The 23,037-nt window shown below is 36.0% G+C and overlaps 2 long non-coding RNA genes across 3 annotated transcripts; both read left to right on the top strand.

Moving 5' to 3' along the window:
* Positions 1-9: 9 nt before the first annotated feature.
* On the top strand, positions 10-1,978 carry LOC130088027 (uncharacterized). 2 transcript variants are annotated; one of them, XR_008807424.1, is made up of 6 exons: positions 10-80; positions 184-339; positions 716-812; positions 1,226-1,298; positions 1,392-1,490; positions 1,906-1,978. It is a non-coding gene; the product is annotated as an uncharacterized LOC130088027 (long non-coding RNA). The 2 variants fall into 2 exon arrangements; XR_008807423.1 differs by having other exon boundaries at positions 31-80; positions 190-339.
* A 128-nt stretch (positions 1,979-2,106) lies between these two features.
* Positions 2,107-4,017, top strand: LOC130088026 (uncharacterized). Its single transcript, XR_008807422.1, has 4 exons — positions 2,107-2,191; positions 2,967-3,039; positions 3,496-3,594; positions 3,677-4,017. It is a non-coding gene; the product is annotated as an uncharacterized LOC130088026 (long non-coding RNA).
* Positions 4,018-23,037: the final 19,020 nt, after the last annotated feature.

Genomic DNA, 23,037 nt, shown 5'->3' with positions numbered 1-23,037 from the left:
ATCCATTGTTCATCGGGCACAAACCAGCACCTCCCATAATTGCTCTTCTTTCTGGAGCTCTAAAGCTACATCCAGTCAAGGTTTTTGTAGTTTTTATGCATTAAATTTGTGTTTGATTTTTCTTCATTTTAGACAATGGTTTTGGTTTTTAGCTGAATTTGTTTTTGATCTAATTCCTGCCAGTCTAAGCCATCCAAACAACACTGGATGCTTCCAATCAGCATAGGAAGCATCCACAAAGACTGCCTGCATTCCTACAGTTGTCTTATAAAATGCAATTAAGTTAATAGGATTACAAGAAAACATCTAAAAATGATCTAGAAAACTTCACATAGAAAGGTAAGTTGACATGATTGTGTACATTTTAATAGTTTAAAAAGAAAATATTTAAGGCACTATCAACTAACAATATAATTTCAGATTTATAAACTGTATGTTATCTTACCTTTTTGTCAGTAAATTTTTTTTTTTTGATTTCTGAAACACTGAAGTCATAATTCCTCCATATACCCATCACAAGATTTTCTGCTCCATGAACTCGTCTATAGAAGCACACAAAATAAAAATAATATCTTTTTTGATCAGCTATGTCTGCAAAGCTTGAATGAAAGCATGTCAATTTCAGTTAACAGATTATCTACATTAATGGCAATATGTTTTTGTGTAAACTGCTTCACTTTCATCAAGCAGTTTGTTATGTATGTAATCTCTGCAGATTTCTGAATGAACTGAAGTTATAATTTCCTCCATATGTCATCACAAGATTATCTGCACCATGAACTTTTATAAAGAATCGCACAACTATTAAGATGGTAAGTTTTATTCAAGTAAATTTAAGTTGTGGACATTTATACAAGCACTGATAATCTACTAATGGTACACTTTCAGATTTGTGCAGCAACTCTAACTACTGTTGATATTTTGAAGTCCACATATCCCTATACAAATGTCCACAAAAGGTAAGCTATCAGACCATGTCTATATTAGTTGTGAAATGTTTAATGTGAAGACTTCACTTATAGCACTTGTTGAATGAATGTAATATTTTCAGATTTCTGAAATTCACCAAAGTCCTAACTTCCTCCATACATCCATCACAAGATTATCTGCACCATGAACTTTTATAAAAGAAGCGCACAACTGATAAAACAGTACGTTTTATTAAAGTAAATTTAAGTTGTGGACATTTATAAATGCACTGATTAATCTAATGGTACACTTTCAGGTTTGTGCAGCAACTCAATAACTACTGTTGATATTTTGAAGTCCACATATCCCTATACAAATGTCCACAAAAGGTAAGCTAACAGACCATGTCCATGTTAGTTATGAAATGTTTAATGTTAAGATTTCTCTTATAGCACTTTGTTGAATGAATGTAATATTTTCAGATTTCTGAAATTCACCAAAGTCCTAACTTCCTCCATACATCCATCACAAGATTATCTGCACCATGAACTTTTATAAAGAATCACACAACTATTAAGACCGTAAGTTTTATTGAAGTAAATTAAGTTGTAGACATTTATACAAGCACTGATTAATCTACTAATGGTACACTTTCAGATTTGTGCAGCAACGCTAACTACTGTTGATATTTTGAAGTCCACATATCCCTATACAAATTTCCACAAAAGGTAAGCTAACAGACCATGTCCATGTTAGTTATGAAATGTTTAATGTTAAGATTTCACTTATAGCACTTTGTTGAATGAATGTAATATTTTCAGAATTCTGAAATTCACCGAAGTCATAATTTCCTCCATATACCCATCACAAGATTCTCTGCTCCTGAACTTTTATAAAGAAGCGCACAACTGATAAAACGGTAAGTTTTATTATTAAAGTAAATTTAAGTTGTGGACATTTATAAATGCACTGATTAATCTAATGGTACACTTTCAGGTTTGTGCAGCAACTCAATAACTACTGTTGATATTTTGAAGTCCACATATCCCTATACAAATGTCCACAAAAGGTAAGCTAACAGACCATGTCCCTGTTAGTTATGACCATGTCCATGTTAGTTATGAAATGTTTAATGTTAAGATTTCACTTATAGCACTTTGTTGAATGAATGTAATATTTTCAGATTACTAAAATTCACCCAAGTCATAATTTCCTCCATATACCCATCACAAGATCCTCTGCTCCATGAACTTTTATAAAGAAGCGCACAACTGATAAAACGGTAAGTTTTATTATTAAAGTAAATTTAAGTTGTGGACATTTATAAATGCACTGATTAATCTAATGGTACACTTTCAGATTTGTGCAGAAACTCGATAACTACTATTGATATTTTGAAGTCCATATATCCCTAAACAAATGTCCACAAAAGGTAAGCTAACAGACCATGTCCATGTTAGTTATGACCATGTCCATGTTAGTTATGAAATGTTTAATGTTAAGATTTCACTTATAGCACTTTGTTGAATGAATGTAATATTTTCAGATTTCTGAAATTCACCAAAGTCCTAACTTCCTCCATACATCCATCACAAGATTATCTGCACCATGAACTTTTATAAAGAATCACACAACTGTTAAGACCGTAAGTTTTATTGAAGTAAATTAAGTTGTAGACATTTATACAAGCACTGATTAATCTACTAATGGTACACTTTCAGATTTGTGCAGCAACGCTAACTACTGTTGATATTTTGAAGTCCACATATCCCTATACAAATTTCCACAAAAGGTAAGCTAACAGACCATGTCCATGTTAGTTATGAAATGTTTAATGTTAAGATTTCACTTATAGCACTTTGTTGAATGAATGTAATATTTTCAGATTTCTGAAATTCACCGAAGTCATAATTTCCTCCATATACCCATCACAAGATTCTCTGCTCCTGAACTTTTATAAAGAAGCGCACAACTGATAAAACAGTACGTTTTATTAAAGTAAATTTAAGTTGTGGACATTTATAAATGCACTGATTAATCTAATGGTACACTTTCAGGTTTGTGCAGCAACTCAATAACTACTGTTGATATTTTGAAGTCCACATATCCCTATACAAATGTCCACAAAAGGTAAGCTAACAGACCATGTCCATGTTAGTTATGACCATGTCCATGTTAGTTATGAAATGTTTAATGTTAAGATTTCACTTATAGCACTTTGTTGAATGAATGTAATATTTTCAGATTACTAAAATTCACCCAAGTCATAATTTCCTCCATATACCCATCACAAGATCCTCTGCTCCATGAACTTTTATAAAGAAGCGCACAACTGATAAAATGGTAAGTTTTATTATTAAAGTAAATTTAAGTTGTGGACATTTATACAAGCACTGATTAATCTAATGGTACACTTTCAGATTTGTGCAGAAACTCGATAACTACTATTGATATTTTGAAGTCCACATATCCCTAAACAAATGTCCACAAACAGAGAGGTAACAGACCATGGCTATGTTAGTTGTGAAATGTTTAATGTGAAGACTTTACTTATAGCACTTTGTTCAATGAATGTAATATTTTCAGATATCTGAAATGCACTGAAGTCAAAACTTCCTCACATATACCAATCAAAAGATTGTATGCGGCATTAACTTCTCTAAAGTGTACAACTGATTAAAAAAGGTAATGTATAATGCATATATTCAAACTAGTTACTGAAAACATATCATTTTTGTGATTTGGTTTATTTCTTTTCCCCTTCTAGAAATAGTGACAACAACATTCTTCTGAACTATCAATTCAAAAAATGTTCTGAAAAAACTTTAAACCTATGCAGGCAGTCAATAGTCAATTGTTATTTTACAACTGAATACATAATCTCCACAGTAACAATGTTGAATGGATGGCTTGTATTACATTTGGCCTATGTATAGTTACTTTAATATGTGCCAGCCAAAAGAGGATGGCCTGCCCCTGCTGAGTCTGGTTCCTCTCAAGGTTTCTTCCTTTGCCACTACGCTGATTATGCTCCAGCCCTTGGTCCATGATGTTCCACACTGCTATCTATGGGAGTTTTTCCTTGCCACTGTTGCCTTTTTGGCTTGCTCACTGGGGTATTAAGGCACAACATGTTAAAGTAATAAAGATTTTTTTTTAATAAAATGAGTGAAATATACTTTGTCTCTGTAGCCATATACTTCATTTTAATGTCTTTGATTTTCTACTTGTATTAAATGGATGTAGACACTATATTTAGTATATGAATTGATTCTACAAACTTGGTGTCTTTTACAAAAAGTGCATCATAAAACAGCTTAGTGGATCGAGCATTTACATAATTTTCATTTAATTTGTAGTATGCTATAATTTTTTAACAGTTGTTTTTATTTTGAAATATTAAAATTAGTAAGTGACTGTCTTCAGGACAACAGTTAAAATGTTGTCAAACTTGAATGTTTTAACTTTAAGTATTGTCAGTGGGCAAAGTTAAACTATTATATATGCATTTGTTTGGTTTAAAGCTTTATGTAGTTAACTTGAAATTTATAAAAGCCAGCCTAATTAAAAAAAATTAAGTTTACTTAGACCATGACAAACATCCAATCACACCCTTCTACTCTCTAGCTCACTACACACAATACACAAAAGGAAATTGACATGACCATGAACACACAAAGGCAAAAAGTATTAATATGAAGAAAACCGCTTACATTGCAAGAATAGTAGATTGTCAAGGACCGCTATAGCAATCCTTTTTTTCACAAAACTTTCTGGATACTCGAGAATGAAAGAATGAACAATGTTTCTAAAACCAAAAGAAAGATTAAAACAATGCTTACCTGGATAATAAAGGAACAATTTTATAAAGTTGGACAGGACTCTAACTCACAATCTCTGGGTGATGTGACTGTTACTCATCTAGTAGGACCATTGGGGAAAATTGTTTTTTTTTTATATATGTTTTTTACCAAGATGCCAAAGTTCCATTAATCAAGTCAAGCATGAATCTTTATATGAATGTGCCACATCATATTCTAATGATTACTTTTCAGAAAGACACTATGTCTGTAACACAATGGTTTTGGCTCATGGCACATGGTTAAGCTTACGCTTAAGCTGCAGAGGACATGCTTCAGTGTAAGAATGAGCACACAATAAGCACACAAAAGAATTACTTGGCATCTCAACCAGTTAAGCATGCTAAGATCTCTTAATGCTAATGTAACTTATGGTTAGCTAATGTGGAGCCAGAAGAGAAAAAAGAGCAGAAATAGAATGTACATGAAGAAGAGATAGGTTCAGAAGTACTTATGGATGAAATGAAAACAAGCTGCTGCAGCGCAATAGATTAGAACAATGCAGGAATCAACACAATTTTTATACTCATCCAACACGGGGTTCGAACCCACAATCAGAACGGCTCGGGATTTGTAACACATGGTTTAGCCGATTGCGCCACTCAGGGGACATGAATTTCAATGCAGCAGAGGAGAGGGTTCAGTGTGAGAATGAGTTCACAAAAAAGTTCCATAAGCATGCTAAACTAGCTTATTGCTAATTTATCTTATGACGTGGTACATCCAATCCTGGCAAAATAGATATCATCGGATTCGACATGATGCAAGGAATCGATAGACACCAATTTTATGATTTTGTGACAAACTGTTCACAAGTTACAGCCTCTTAGCCCATTTTGGGTTGACCTTGTTAAATTTGTGACATCATAACTTTTTTATTTCAGTATAGCAAAAAAATCGGGAACAGTACTTTTATGCGGCTCGGTCCGAAGATCATTTGAGCAAATTTTGGACAATTTTGGACAAATTTTGAAGGAGGAGTAGCGAAAAAACTGTTTTACATTCGCTCCAATATGGCGGCCAGTCACATTGTTGGAAAATGACAAATGAGATATCGTCTAAATCGGCATAAACCAAGGAACATAATGTCATAAAGAACTCAAAATTTGAACAATATTTTCAAATGTTATAAGCGTTTTTTCAAAAAACAATGATATATCTGGAACACTAGGTGGCGCTGTGATCAAACTTCTCATGTCGCTTTAGGACATGGTGTCGGTCATCCCTACCAAATTGTGTGCTGATATGTCAAATAGTTAAAAAGATATTGCAAATTATGACAAAATTCAAAATGGCGGACACGTGGTACATCCCATCATGGCAAAATCGATATCCACGGATTCGGCATGATGCAAGGAATCCATAGATACCACAATTATGAATTTCTGACAAACTGTTCAAAAGTTATTGGCCAAAATAGCAATTTGTCATATCTCATGACCCGTAGGTGGCGCTATTCCCAACTTTGGCATGGGACCTCAGAACATGCTTCCGATGAAGTGTACCAATTTTCGTTTCGATTGATCAAACTTTGGCCGAGATACAGCCTCTTAGCCAATTTTGGGTGGACCTCGTTAAGTTTGCGACATTATAACTTTTTTTTTTCCAGTATAACAAAAAAATCGAGAACAGTACTTTTATGCGGCTCAGTCTGAAGATCATTTGAGTGCATGTTTGGAGAAAATTGGACAAAATTTGAAGGAGGAGTAGCGAAAAAACTGAAAACTGTACATTTCAAAATGGCCACTACTGTAATGGGCGGGGTCTTAATGTAAGGTATTGGTTGTGATCAGCATGATGAGTGGAATCAGGTGTACTAAGTTTCATGTCTCTAGATCAAAGGGTTCAAAAGTTATAACCATTTCAATGTTGAATTTTTGAACTGGTGGTGGCGCTATAGAGTTGGTTCTAGAGACTCAATATTTGGCTCAATTACTTTTCATGACCATTACTATAAGTGTGCCAAATTTCATCATTTTCCTATGTACGGTTCATAGGGCTGCCATAGACTTCCATTTGCGGAAGAAGAATAATAATAATAATAAGAAAACCAACAGATACAATAGGTGCCTCTGCACCTTCGGTGCTTGGCCCCTAAAAATATAGCTGCAAGCAGCAACACGGGGCCAAGCCCTGCAAGGCACCGCAATTAGAACAATTACAGCAAAGTTCAAAGGCTTGGCACCGCAATTAGAACAATTACAGCAAAGTTCAAAGGCTTGGCACCGCAAGCAGAACAAGTACTGCAAACTGCAAGTACAGCAAGCTGCAAGTACAGCAAGCACAGCAAGTACAGCAAGTACAACAAGTACAGCAAGTACAGCAAGCACAGCAAGTACAGCAAGCACTGCAAGTACAGCAGCGCATCAAGCATTTAAGCACCAATAGCAGTGCAGAGCCGCAAGAACAAAAACAGCACAAATTGAATATACATGTAAATGAAGCACAGCGAGCATTTAAGCACCAACAGCAGAGCCGGAAGGAATTGAAATGACAAATTTATACACAAATTTTAAAGTCGTCCCACATGGGACTCGAACCCACGACCAGAATGGTTCGGGATTCTAGATGCATGGTTTAGCTGATTGCGCCACTCAGAGGACGGGAATTTCAAAACAGCAGAGGAGAGGATTCAGTGTGAGAATGAGTTCACAAAAAAGTTCCATGACATGTTAACCAGATTAGCATGCTAAGCTAGCTTATTGCTAATTTAGCTTATGACGTGGTACATCCAATCCTGGCAAAATAGATATCATCGGATTCGACATGATGCAAGGAATCGATAGACACCAATTTTATGATTTTGTGACAAACTGTTCACAAGTTACAGCCTCTTAGCCAATTTTGGGTTGACCTTGTTAAATTTGTGACATCATAACTTTTTTATTACAGTATACCAAAAAAATCGGGAACAGTACTTTTATGCGGCTCGGTCCGAAGATCATTTGAGCAAATTTTGGACAATTTTGGACAAATTTTGAAGGAGGAGTAGCGAAAAAACTGTTTTACATTCGCTCCAATATGGCGGCCAGTCACATTGTTGGAAAATGACAAATGAGATATCGTCTAAATCGGCATAAACCAAGGAACATAATGTCATAAAGAACTCAAAATTTGAACAATATTTTCAAATGTTATAAGCGTTTTTTCAAAAAACAATGATATATCTGGAACACTAGGTGGCGCTGTGATCAAACTTCTCATGTCGCTTTAGGACATGGTGTCGGTCATCCCTACCAAATTGTGTGCTGATATGTCAAATAGTTTAAAAGATATTGCAATTTATGACAAAATTCAAAATGGCGGACACGTGGTACATCCCATCATGGCAAAATCGATATCCACGGATTCGGCATGACGCAAGGAATCCATAGATACCACAATTATGATTTTCTGACAAACTGTTCAAAAGTTATTGGCCAAAATAGCAATTTGTCATATCTCATGACCCGTAGGTGGCGCTATTCCCAACTTTGGCATGGGACCTCAGAACATGCTTCCGATGAAGTGTACCAATTTTCGTTTCGATTGATCAAACTTTGGCCGAGATACAGCCTCTTAGCCAATTTTGGGTGGACATCGTTAAGTTTGCGACATTATAACTTTTTTTTTTCCAGTATAACAAAAAAATCGGGAACAGTACTTTTATGCGGCTCAGTCTGAAGATCATTTGAGTGCATGTTTGGAGAAAATTGGACAAAATTTGAAGGAGGAGTAGCGAAATAACTGAATACTGTACATTTCAAAATGGCCACTACTGTAATGGGCGGGGTCTTAATGTAAGGTATTGGTTGTGATCAGCATGATGAGTGGAATCAGGTGTACTAAGTTTCATGTCTCTAGATCAAAGGGTTCAAAAGTTATAACCATTTCAATGTTGAATTTTTGAACTGCTGGTGGCGCTATAGAGTTGGTCCTAGAGACTCAAAATTGCTAAAAATTACTTTTAATTACCATCACTACAAGTGTGCCAAATTTCATCATTTTCCTATGTACGGTTCATAGGGCTGCCATAGACTTCCATTTGCGGAAGAAGAAGAAAACTATTATTCTGACAATAACAATTGCTAATATAGCTGCAAGCAGCAACACGGGGCCAAGCCCTGCAAGGCACCGCAATTAGAACAATTACAGCAAAGTTAAAAGGCTTGGCACCGCAATTAGAACAAGTACAGCAAAGTTGAAAGGCTTGGCACCGCAAGCAGAACAAGTACTGCAAACTGCAAGTACAGCAAACTGCAAGTACAGCAAGCACAGCAAGTACAGCAAGTACTGCAAGTACAGCAGCGCATCAAGCATTTAAGCACCAATAGCAGTGCAGAGCCGCAAGAACAAAAACAGCACAAATTGAATATACATGTAAATGAAGCACAGCGAGCATTTAAGCACCAACAGCAGAGCAGAGCCGGAAGGAATTGAAATGACAACTTTATACAGAATTTTAAAGTCGTCCCACATGGGACTCGAACCCACGACCAGAATGGTTCGGGATTCGAAATGCATGGTTTAGCTGATTGCGCCACTCAGAAGACATGAATTTCAAAACAGCAGAGGAGAGGGTTCAGTGTGAGAATGAGTTCACAAAAAAGTTCCATAAGCATGCTAAGCTAGCTTATTGCTAATTTAGCTTATGACGTGGTCCATCCAATCCTGGCAAAATAGATATCATCGGATTCGACATGATGCAAGGAATCGATAGACACCAATTTTATGATTTTGTGACAAACTGTTCACAAGTTACAGCCTCTTAGCCAATTTTGGGTTGACCTTGTTAAATTTGTGACATCATAACTTTTTTATTACAGTATAGCAAAAAAATCGGGAACAGTACTTTTATGCGGCTCGGTCCGAAGATCATTTGAGCAAATTTTGGACAATTTTGGACAAATTTTGAAGGAGGAGTAGCGAAAAAACTGTTTTACATTCGCTCCAATATGGCGGCCAGTCACATTGTTGGAAAATGACAAATGAGATATCGTCTAAATCGGCATAAACCAAGGAACATAATGTCATAAAGAACTCAAAATTTGAACAATATTTTCAAATGTTATAAGCGTTTTTTCAAAAAACAATGATATATCTGGAACACTAGGTGGCGCTGTGATCAAACTTCTCATGTCGCTTTAGGACATGGTGTCGGTCATCCTTACCAAATTGTGTGCTGATATGTCAAATAGTTTAAAAGATATTGCAATTTATGACAAAATTCAAAATGGCGGACACGTGGTACATCCCATCATGGCAAAATCGATATCCACGGATTCGGCATGACGCAAGGAATCCATAGATACCACAATTATGAATTTCTGACAAACTGTTGAAAAGTTATTGGCCAAAATAGCAATTTGTCATATCTCATGACCCGTAGGTGGCGCTATTCCCAACTTTGGCATGGGACCTCAGAACATGCTTCCGATGAAGTGTACCAATTTTCGTTTTGATTGATCAAACTTTGGCCGAGATACAGCCTCTTAGCCAATTTTGGGTGGACCTTGTTAAGTTTGCGACATTATAACTTTTTTTTTCCAGTATAACAAAAAAATCGGGAACAGTACTTTTATGCGGCTCAGTCTGAAGATCATTTGAGTGCATGTTTGGAGAAAATTGGACAAAATTTGAAGGAGGAGTAGCGAAATAACTGAATACTGTACATTTCAAAATGGCCACTACTGTAATGGGCGGGGTCTTAATGTAAGGTATTGGTTGTGATCAACATGATGAGAGGAATCAGGTGTACCAAGTTTCATGTCTCTAGATCAAAGGGTTCAAAAGTTATAACCATTTCAATGTTACAATTTTGAACTGGTGGTGGCGCTATAGAGTTGGTCCTAGAGGGTCAAAAATTGGTCCAATTACTATTCATTAGCATCACTACAAGTGTGCCAAATTTCATCATTTTCCTATGTACGGTTCATAGGGCTGCCATAGACTTCCATTTGCGGAAGAAGAAGAAGAATAATAATAAGAAAAATATAGCTGCAAGCAGCAACACGGGGCCAAGCCCTGCAAGGCACCGCAATTAGAACAATTACAGCAAAGTTCAAAGGCTTGGCACCACAATTAGAACAAGTACAGCAAAGTTCAAAGGCTTGGCACCGCAAGCAGAACAAGTACTGCAAACTGCAAGTACAGCAAGCTGCAAGTACAGCAAGTACAGCAAGCACAGCAAGTACAGCAAGTACAAGTACAGCAAGTACAGCAAGCACAGCAAGTACAGCAAGTACTGCAAGTACAGCAGCGCATCAAGCATTTAAGCACCAATAGCAGTGCAGAGCCGCAAGAACAAAAACAGCACAAATTGAATATACATGTAAATGAAGCACAGCGAGCATTTAAGCACCAACAGCAGAGCAGAGCTGGAAGGAATTGAAATGACAACTTTATAGTCATCCCATATGGGACTCGAACCCACGACCAGAATGGTTCGGGATTCGAGATGCATGGTTTAGCTGATTGCGCCACTCAGAGGACGTGAATTTCAAGACAGCAGAGGAGAGGGTTCAGTGTGAGAATGAGTTCACAAAAAAGTTCCATGACATGTTAACCAGATTAGCATGCTAAGCTAGCTTAATGCTAATTTAGCTTATGACGTGGTACATCCAATCCTGGCAAAATAGATATCATCGGATTCGACATCATGCAAGGAATCGATAGACACCAATTTTATGATTTTGTGACAAACTGTTCACAAGTTACAGCCTCTGAACCAATGTTGGGTCGAACTTGTTACATTTGCGACATCATAACTTTTTTTTTTCCAGTATAGCAAAAAAATCGGGAACAGTACTTCTGTGCGGCTCGGTCCGAAGATCATTTGAGCAAATTTTGGACAATTTTGGACAAATTTTGAAGGAGGAGTAGCGAAAAAACTGTTTTACATTCGCTCCAATATGGCGGCCAGTCACATTGTTGGAAAATAGCATATGAGATATCGTTGAAATCGGCATAAGCCAAGGAATATATTGACATAAATAAATCAAATTTCAAGCAATGATAGCAAAAGTTATAAGCGTTTTTTCAAAAAACAATGATATCTCTGGAACACTAGGTGGCGCTGTGATCAAACTTCTCATGTACCTTCGGGCCATGCTAATGATGATCCATACCAAATGTGGTGAGGAAATTTCAAATAGTTTAAAAGATATTGCAAATTATGACAAAATTCAAAATGGCGGACACGGGGTACATCCCATCATGGCAAAATTGATATCCACGGATTCGGCATGATGCAAGGAATCCATAGATACCACAATTATGAATTTCTGACAAACTGTTCAAAAGTAATTGGCCAAAATAGCAATTTGTCATATCTCATGACCCGTAGGTGGCGCTATTCCCAACTTTGGCATGGGACCTCAGAACATGCTTCCGATGAAGTGTACCAATTTTCGTTTCGATTGATCAAACTTTGGCCGAGATACAGCCTCTTAGCCAATTTTGGGTGGACCTTGTTAAGTTTGCGACATTATAACTTTTTTTTTCCAGTATAACAAAAAAATCGGGAACAGTACTTTTATGCGGCTCAGTCTGAAGATCATTTGAGTGCATGTTTGGAGAAAATTGGACAAAATTTGAAGGAGGAGTAGCGAAATAACTGAATACTGTACATTTCAAAATGGCCACTACTGTAATGGGCGGGGTCTTAATGTAAGGTATTGGTTGTGATCAGCATGATGAGTGGAATCAGGTGTACTAAGTTTCATGTCTCTAGATCAAAGGGTTCAAAAGTTATAACCATTTCAATGTTGAATTTTTGAACTGGTGGTGGCGCTATAGAGTTGGTTCTAGAGACTCAATATTTGGCTCAATTACTTTTCATGACCATTACTATAAGTGTGCCAAATTTCATCATTTTCCTATGTACGGTTCATAGGGCTGCCATAGACTTCCATTTGCGGAAGAAGAATAATAATAATAATAAGAAAACCAACAGATACAATAGGTGCCTCTGCACCTTCGGTGCTTGGCCCCTAACTAACAGATACAATAGGTGCCTCTGCACCTTCGGTGCTTGGCCCCTAATTAAAGCTGCAAGCAGCCTTACGGGGCCAAGCCTTCAATGGTTCCATGGGTTCAAAAAGTACTTAAAAATACTTTGCTTTCCAAACTTTAAAAGAAACTTTAATAACCAAAGTATTCTTACTTATTAACTTCTTACCTCACAAAAGAAATGAGATCATCCAGCTGCCGAGGTTCAGTAGTAAAAAAGAGAATGGACTCAAAATAAAGACTTTGCATATAAATGAAACACACGTTGTATTTAATAGGAAGAAAGAATAGTACAATGCTTTTCAGTATGATAAAGAAATTGAAATGACACAACTTTATAAAGTTGTAAGACAAAGGACTTGAACCCACAATCTCTGGGTCATATGCCTGTCACTCATTGAGCCCCTGGGAAGTCATGTGTTTCCATAGATGTAGAAGTTCCATAGTTCAAATGAGAAATAACTCAAAATGAAGATTTAGTATTTAAATGGACAGCATGTTACGTTTAATGAGTTTAGTTGATATTATTGTGATTCACTGTTAGGTGGTTGTCCTGCACCTTTAACAAATAAAGTTAGTCCAAGATGCAGTATATAGATCAATAAAATATTATTTTACAACATTAAGATTAACAGGTTCTTGTAAGAATCTTACAATTCTGGACTTTTGGTACTACTTAGGATATTGAACTGCACTAAAGGAGAGAATGTTTTGTTTTTGCATGTGGGTCCTAAAGTCTGGAGCAGGTTTCCTGATAATATTCACTATTCTGTCAAACATTCCTAGTTTAATTGTAGATTAAACACTTCTCTTTAAACAAGAATTCACGCAATGCATTTTATAATCTTGTAATTTTGTTATATTAGATCTAATACATATATTTTTATGTTCTATTTTCAGTTTCTAAATTGTCATGGGCATATTAGATATTAGGTCATTAAGTTAATATTCAGAAAAAATACAAGTACTCCACAGCGACTCTAGGGGTCACTGTTTGACAAATGGAAATTTTGCATGGTGTGTCTTGATGTAATACAACACTATTAACTAAAGCTTAAAACAATTATTGAACCTGGTCTTTAAACTGTAGAAGTTTGTCAGTTTATAAATCCATTAACACCATATACCTAGCCTCCCTTTGTTCTACTAATGGTCACAATTGTGACCTGACGAATAATCAAGTTTTTTGTATGGATTTTGATATATATTTTTGACGTAATTGTTAAAGATTGTTTAATATCCTTATGTATTCATACATGTTATCTCAGGGAAAAGAAATTGGAATTACATGGGTTAACTGCCATATGCAACTGTAACCTATATTTTTGCTACAAGTACATTACTTTGACAGTCATCTTTGATAATGTCTTGTACAATTAAGTTTTTTTTTTTTATGCTGCCTAGAAACAATATTGTGAGAGGTGATAAAAATGTGAATTAAAAATAACGATTATTTTTAGTTTAAATACCATTTAGCACATTGGATAAAGTAAGCAAATTAGAGGGGGCCTTTGAAGTGATTTTAAAGCACCATTGTTGCATATTTAAATCTTTACAGAACAGAATACCAACCGTTTCTTTAGTTATTCACAATGACACTTATGGTTACACTACTTGCTTTTCCCAGTATGGTTTGTGAAACTAAACTTAGTGCCTAGTTAAGAATGGCTAGAAGAATGCACGCAACTTTCCAAATGTAAGATAAGCCCATGCAATAAAGGTCACATATTCCAAGAATTGACACACATTTGTTTTAATAAAAAAAAAAAATACATTAAACAACATTTAACAAAGCTTTGCCATAAAAATGAAATAAAAATCAATCAGTAGCATTTCAGAAAATAATGGACAAAATTAACCTAATTTCAATAGAAAACATGACTTAAATCAATATTTGCCATTCATTAAAAAAAACACAAAAAAAAAACACCAATACCATCATTTCAATATATATACACACACACACAACCATCTTAGTTGTGCATTTCAATACAAAGTCATTTTTGTATTATTTTTACAGCACTCTTCTTAGTCAAAGGTTTTTTAGCTGGTGTAATAGGAGGCGTTGTTGGCTCAGATGGTCTTTTAACTGGAGACTTGGGTTCTGGAGTGCTTTGTGTCTCTGTGACACAGAGGACAGGGTTGATTTCATCGATATTAACTTCAAATAAATCCTCATCACTGGGATGAGCGGATGAAGCGTTTTCAATATTGGTGACTTCCAAACAGTTATTATATGTTAAAGTCAGTTCATCGGAGGATAGAAAGAGTTCTTCTATATCTTGTGAATCACAAGTTGACAGTTCAAGTTCTGGTGCTATGAATTTTGACAAAGTTGAGTTCGAAACCGTAAGAGAAGTTATTTGACTGTCTTGATTTATCTCAATTATTCCATTGCATTTTGTTATATAGCTTTTTGTGTTCCGTAGAATTTTGCAAGTCGGGCAACGGTGAAATTGCTGTTTGATGTTGAATTGTTCTTGTGATTTGTGGCATTTTGGACATTGTTTTTTAATGTTTATTTGCACCCCTATTGGCTTTTGTTTCACCACTGTATTAGGTAGAGAGGGTTCTTTACTGATTTTAGGGCCTTGACCAGGTGGGAAAACTTGGTCCTGTGCAATAGGTTCCATGGTTGTTTTCAGGGTTGTTGTGAGGCTCTTAAGGCTGTTGTACAGTCTAGTTTTAAGATTGGTAAAGGTGTAGGAGTTACCTAGTTGCAGTTTTGAAACTTGGTTTTCCCAAAGAGTAAGTTGAATTTCTCCAGATGGATCTTGCAAGGAACATTCTTGGATCTCACAGTCTGCACCCCAGGCCTTTACAGTAGTTGCGTTGTTTAGCTTGCATACTGTTGCAGATATTTTAGTGATCTGAAAATTTAAAGAAAATCGTACATGTACAATCAAAAATATACATCAATAAACATGATTACAAGGGAAATGTATACAACTGCTGTTGTGGTCATAAGAAGAGGAAATAGCCAAACTTTTCCACACATTAACCAATTTGAAACGCATTAATCATGTTTGTAAAGCATCTAGCAAAGATAACTGAGAAGCAGAGTAATCTTTGCCTGTGCATCTGAAAAATCTTTCACATTTTAGCATTTTTTTGAACGTCAGGCTACTTTAAAATGTTTTTCTCCCCATAAAAACGATTTTGCACAATCAACAGAGGGCTAATATATGTGATTGTACTACTCTCCAGAGCATTACTACAACAAGTAAACAACCCTGTAGGCTATTTACACAGTGAGAAGGTTGAAAAAAAAACAGCTTACCAATTGTCGTGATCCCAGAGTTTTTGCTTCTTCTACAGTGAGTTTTTCTATCTCTTTTGGTGGTTTGTGGGGAAATGTAGATGTTGCGACTTCCACAGCAGTACTCCGATCACACTGAATGAAATATTCAGAATTATTGAGGCCTAAAGAATGAAAAAAGTGAGAATTGATATGTGCTTGTTTGTACAATGAATTTGAAAGGAATACGATTACTGAAAGTTTATCAGATAGAAAACAGGATTAAATAGCTAGACTACCACTTACTTGGCTTTTTTGTTATGTTTGACAGTTTAACCGCTGTCCGATTTAATGCTAATGTTGTCCAAGTTTGATGTTTTTCGTGCGCAAAGATGACAGCTTGGTGATATTCACTGCGACCTGTTTGCAAAGTTGCATTAAAAAACTTTGAGTTTGTTCTAGACAGTTGCACTCTGGAAACTGCATGAATGTAAACATAAATGCAGTTGTCAGATTCACTGGTCTCTGGTCTATTTAAATATTTGTTCATTTTTGCTGTTGCATGAAAAAAGAGGTTTGCAAGTGGTGTGATTTATAGTAGATTAGGCCTACTAGAACAGAAATTGACAATGCTTGGTATGCAATTAACAAACGATTCAATTAGGGTGATTGCAGGAATTAGTAATACATTCATCAAATTGCTGAGTTAATCATTTTAGAATTGGGAAGCTTGGTTTAGTGGAGGCAAGAAATGGATCTGAAAGTCTGCTGGAAATAATTGAAAGGTAAATTTACTTGTATAATGCCTTTTAGGGATGGAGAAATGAAGCCTCTTGAACTTAATTAAGCTTTACTCTGATTGTTTTGGGAAAATATTCAAAGCATCAGGAGCAGCAATAAACCTGGAGTGCAGCTCTGTGTATAATGATAGTGTATTGTTTGATGTGTAATGATATTTTGTTGCTTATTTGAGAATAAATAATTGTATACATTATGTAAATTCTTTAGGTTAGCTTTTACTAGTCTTTTTGGCAATATACCTCAACTAATTGATGTTGATCCAAATAATGTACTGTTAGAATAGTAACTATTTGTAATTTAACATTCATGTAGTAACTAATTAACTTCTATTTACAATTACAATTTATTTTTTAAAACAATTCTTAATGTTAGATAATACAAAAATGTTCATGTATTTTAATGTGATTTTATGGTTTACTATTATGATAAAATTACTTTTATTTATTGTCCACATGACGAGAAGGAAAAACTGATATTCAAGTCACTAAGTAAGTCTAATGTTTATGGGACTTAAAATAATTAAAAGATATGCATATGTACACATTCAAATGTTTAATGTCAGATCAGTTAATATTGTGGAGTTGGTCAAACCATTTCTTGTATGGAATTGAAAGTATTCTTTACTATATACTTTGCAATAAAATGTTGCCAGTGGTTGATCAATTGAATAGGCATTTGTGTTCTGTTTGAAGCTTTATGTATTTAACTTGAAATGTAAAAAAGGCAGCACAATTTAAAAAAATAGAGGTTTACCTAGACCACCACAAACATCTTATCATACCCTTCTGCTCTCCAGTTCACTACTTTACACACAATGCACAAACACATATATGAAGTTGAGAATTAACACATGGAGGCAAAAAAAAAAGAGGATACGACTATACATAGGAAGAAAACAACCAATTTATGTAACTGCTTACAATGCAATTAGAATAGTTGAAAGTCAATGACTGCTCATTTGTTCACAAACCTTTCTGGATATTTAAGACTTCAGGTAAGAATCAACATAGAATGAACAAAAACACATTTCTAATCCCAAAAGAAAGATTACAACAATGCTTATCTGGATAATAAAGGAATTGAAATGACAACTTAACACATTTTTTTTTTTAATTAAAGTTGTCCCACATGGGGCTTGAACCCACTATCTCTGGGTCAGATATCTGTCACTCATCTCATTGCACCACTTGGAAGTTGTGTTTTGGCCAAGATGCAGAAGATCCATAGTTCAAGTGAGAAGCAACTCAAAATGAAGAATTTTTAAATAAATTATCTGTGTGTTCTATTCTACTAGCTCCTTCACCTGGAACAGAAGCAACTTGTCCACCACTTAAAGCCTTATGGTTTAGCCTGATAACTGAAGAGCCACATTAGAAAGAATGGCATCTGGCTAGCATGCTAACCAATTAGTATGCTAAGCTAACTAAGATAAGGCAACAAACACAGGCTAGATCAACTGCAGAGAGGAAGATCTTTGGTATGGGGGCTACTATCAAAAACCTGTTCATCATTTCTGTGCAGCTCGGTCCAAAGATCATCTGATCACACGTTGGACTACTCACTACAAGTGTTTCATAATCAATTAATTTCATAATACACAATTTTAAAGTTGTCCCACACGGGACTCGAACCCACTATCTATGGGTTAGATGCCTGTCACTCATCTCGTTGAGCCACTTGCCAGACATGCATCCACACAGCTGCCGAAATTCAATATTTTCAAGAGAGAATCAAGTCAAAATTAAGAATTTTGAAGTAAATGGAGAACATTTTGTATTTAAAAAGTTTAGATTAAATCATCCAAAATTGGTCAGATTACTACTCATTACCATCACTACAAGTGTGCCAATTTTCTAACTTGTGGTTCATACGGCTGCCATTGACTACCCTTCTGGAAGAAGAACAACAATGAATTGGACGTAAAAGCACTGCATGTTGTGTGTGGCAGCTTCAGATGAGATCATTCTTATGCACAATGCCTGGAACAGATGCAACTTCTGCATCTTTTCCTGCCACAGTACCTCATGCGGTCTGGGCACATGTCACACTGAGTGGCGAACCCACGACGCTGAACATCGGGATCCGTGGTGTAACACGTTGAGCTAATCACTCATGCACGTTCACCAGCCTGCTGAGTAGAGGTTTCAGTGTGAGAATGAGTTCACAAAAAGTTCCATGACATGTTAACCAGATAAGCATGCTAAGCTAGCTTAATGCTAATTTAGCTTATAACGTGGTACATCCAATCCTGGCAAAATAGATATCGTCGGATTTGACATGATGCAAGGAATCGATAGACACCAATTTTATGATTTTGTGACAAACTGTTCACAAGTTACAGCCTCTTAGCCAATTTTGGGTTGACCTTGTTAAATTTGTGACATCATAACTTTTTTATTACAGTATAGCAAAAAAATCGGGAACAGTACTTTTATGCGGCTCGGTCCGAAGATCATTTGAGCAAATTTTGGACAATTTTGGACAAATTTTGAAGGAGGAGTAGCGAAAAAACTGTTTTACATTCGCTCCAATATGGCGGCCAGTCACATTGTTGGAAAATGACAAATGAGATATCGTCTAAATCGGCATGAACCAAGGAACATAATGTCATAAAGAACTCAAAATTTGAACAATATTTTCAAATGTTATAAGCGTTTTTTCAAAAAACAATGATATCTCTGGAACACTAGGTGGCGCTGTGATCAAACTTCTCAGGTACCTCCGGGCCATGCTAATGGTGATCCATACCAAATTTGGTGAAGAAATTTCAAATAGTTTAAAACATATTGCAAATTATGACAAAATTCAAAATGGCGGACACGGGGTACATCCCATCATGGCAAAATCGATATCCACGGATTCGGCATGATGCAAGGAATCCATAGATACCACAATTATGATTTTCTGACAAAGTGTTCAAAAGTTATTGGCCAAAATAGCAATTTGTCATATCTCATGACCCGTAGGTGGCGCCATTCCCAACTTTGGCCTGGGACCTCAGAACATGCTTCCGATGAAGTGTACCAATTTTCATTTCAATTGATCAAACTTTGGCCGAGATACAGCCTCTTAGCCAATTTTGGGTGGACCTCGTTAAGTTTGCGACACCATAACTTTTGAACAAAGATGAGTAAAAAAAATCGAGAACAGTACTTTTATGCGGCTCAGTCTGACGATCATTTGAGCCCATGTTTGGAGAAAATTGGACAAAATTTGATGGAGGAGTAGCGAAAAAACGGAATACTGTACATTTCAAAATGGCCACTACTGTAATGGGCGGGGTCTTAATGTAAGGTATTGGTTGTGATCAGCATGATGAGTGGAATCAGGTGTACCAAGTTTGATGTCTCTAGATCAAAGGGTTTAAAAGTTATAACCATTTCAATGTTGAATTTATGAACTGGTGGTGGCGCTATAGAGTTGGTCCTAGAGGGTCAAAAATTGGTCCAATTACTATTCATTAGCATCACTACAAGTGTGCCAAATTTCATCATTTTCCTACTTACTGTTCATAGGGCTGCCATAGACTCCCATTCACGGAATAATAATAATAAGAAAACCAACAGATACAATAGGTGCCTCTGCACCTTCGGTGCTTGGCCCCTAATAAGAAAACTAACAGATACAATAGGTGCCTCTGCACCTTCGGTGCTTGGCCCCTAATAATAAGAAAACCAACAGATACAATAGGTGCCTCTGCACCTTCGGTGCTTGGCCCCTAAAAACCAACAGATACAATAGGTGCCTCTGCACCTTCGGTGCTTGGCCCCTAATAAGGTTTTTAAGAGTTTAGGGATATCTGGCACACAAATGAATGTGGTCTCCTACTCCCAGAAGGTGTGAACTCAATGCTAATTTCCACTGTTAGCAAATGGTACCATGCAAATCAACTTCGGCCCCCAGTAAGTCTGGGGGGATGAACACAGTAAATTTCCACTGTGAATACAGGTTTACATATGAAATGAGGTCTGGCTATTTAATGGAAGGCAGCAAGGGATCGTGGCTTTTTCTGTATTTCAGATAGCCCGTGAGGTTTAGCTCATGTAGTTCTTAAATGTTGGGTTTGCATCTATTTCTCTTATCCTAGAGCATTTGATGTTTTGTATTGATGATATTTGAACTGATTATGAAATTGGCATAATACTTTTACCTGACATAATAAATTGTTATATTCGATTATTCTAACAGACTTTGACTTTATTTTCATTGGAGTTAAAACGAATAGTCAAACATTAACGTATACTTAATGATGCACAGATATCATTGAAAAACACTTTCATTTTATGGAGTCAGATGAAACGAGTTAATACATAAGATAAAAAGTATTACATTTAATTAAAATCCCTTTGCCATTGGAAGAGATGGAACGCGCATGTGACCTTCACCGCTAATTTGAATGCCGCCCTTGGATCGAATTAGTCGGACTTACAAAAGAGTTATATAAAAATGAGCTAAAAGAAGAACAAAATATAAGTAAGTCCTTTTTTAAAAAACTACCTCAAGTTTCTATTGAGTCTAATGGGGATCTGAGTGGTGCGCTACGCCTGGAAGAGCTGAAAAAAGCACTCCAGAGTATGGCACTTGGGAAGGCCCCAGGTATAGATGGTCTTACTGTCAAGTTTTTTAAAGCTTTTTGGTCTGTGGTTGGGGAAGATTTGCTTGAGGTTTTAAATGACAGTTTTACAAATGGTCATTTGCCGTAGATCTGTCCTTACCCTTCTACCAAAAAAAGGAGACCTCACAGAAATTAAATGTTGGAGACCAGTGTCAGTGTTGTGTAGTGACTATAAGATACTCTCTAAAGCCCTTGCTAATAGACTTGCAGGGGTTTTAGAGCAAGTGATTCACTCTGACCAAACATATTGTATCCCGGAGAGGTCTATTTTTGATAATATATCGTTCATCCGCGATATTTTTGACTTGACTAAAATGAAAGAGTTTGATGTTGGCCTAATCTCTTTAGATCAGGAGAAGGCCTTCGATAGGGTTGAACACCAATATCTTTTAAAAACTCTAGAGGCTTTTGGTTTTTCTAAAGATTTTGTGGGAAAAATTAAGGTTTTATATAATGATATTGAAAGTATTCTTAAGGTTAACGGTGGCTAATGTGCTCCTTTTAAAGTGGAGGTGTAAGACAAGGTTGTCCTTTGTCAGGTATGTTGTACTCTATTGCAATAGAACCTCTTTTATGTAAGGTTAGAGAAAATATAAAAGGTTTAAATTTACCTTTTTCTGGTAAAACTGTTTCACTATCAGCTTATGCTAATGATGTAGTGGTCTTAATTAGTGACCAAAAGGACATTGATACAGTGGTAAATAAATGAGTTCAAAGAAATATCTTCAGCTAAGGTAAATTGGGCCAAAAGTGAAGCGATTTTGGTTGGACATTGGTTACAGGGTGCACCAAAGCTCCCCAATGACTTAAGCTGGTCTACGGGAGGTTTTAAATATCTGGGTGTATTTCTGGGAGATGATTCTACTGTTAAAAAAAACTGGGATGATGCCTTTGAAAAAGTAAAAGGAAGATTAAGTAAATGGAAGTGGTTGATTCCAAAGATGTCGTACAGGGGACGCACTTTAATTATTAACAACCTTGCAGCTTCTACTTTGTGGCACCGTTTAGCATGTGTGGACCCTCCTCTGTGTTTACTCTCTGAGATTCAGAAGGTTTTAGTTGATTTTTTTTGGGAAAAGTTACAGTGGGTTTCCCAAAGTGTACTTTTTTTATTTAAAGATGGAGGACAGGGTCTTATAAATGTGCAAAGTAGAGTTGCAGCTTTTCGAATGCGTTTTATACACAGACTTTTATATGGATCATCCAATTCAAATTGGAAGGTTGTTGCTTGTGAGATTTTGAAGAGCTTGGGAGATTTAGGTTTTGATAAGTCTCTCTTTTTGTTGGATCCCCTAAAGATTAATACATTGAAGGCACCATTTTTTTATCAGAACATTTTTAAAGTCTGGAATTTGTTTGATGTTAATATCGGACAAAATTCAAGTTTGTTTTGGTTACTTCAAGAACCACTGATTTATGGAAGCCGTTTTGAAAATGTGGTAAACAGTTCTTATTTTCCTGCAAATACTGGACTATTAATTAAAGCAGGAATTACGACACTGGGACATTTAGTAAATATTGCAGGACCGGACTTGGACAATATTGAGAAGACAGCAGAAAAGTTGGGAGTTAAATCTTTAAGGTTGGTTCATCAACTTTTAATGAAGTGGAGGTCAGTTCTTGAA

The sequence above is a fragment of the Rhinichthys klamathensis genome, unplaced genomic scaffold (genome assembly GCF_029890125.1).
Source record: "Rhinichthys klamathensis goyatoka isolate OS25496 unplaced genomic scaffold, OSU_Roscu_1.1 h1tg000111l_1, whole genome shotgun sequence".
Taxonomy (NCBI): domain Eukaryota; kingdom Metazoa; phylum Chordata; class Actinopteri; order Cypriniformes; family Leuciscidae; genus Rhinichthys; species Rhinichthys klamathensis.
The sequence above is the reverse complement of the archived record's forward strand: the minus strand, read 5'-3'. Positions and strand labels throughout refer to the sequence as shown.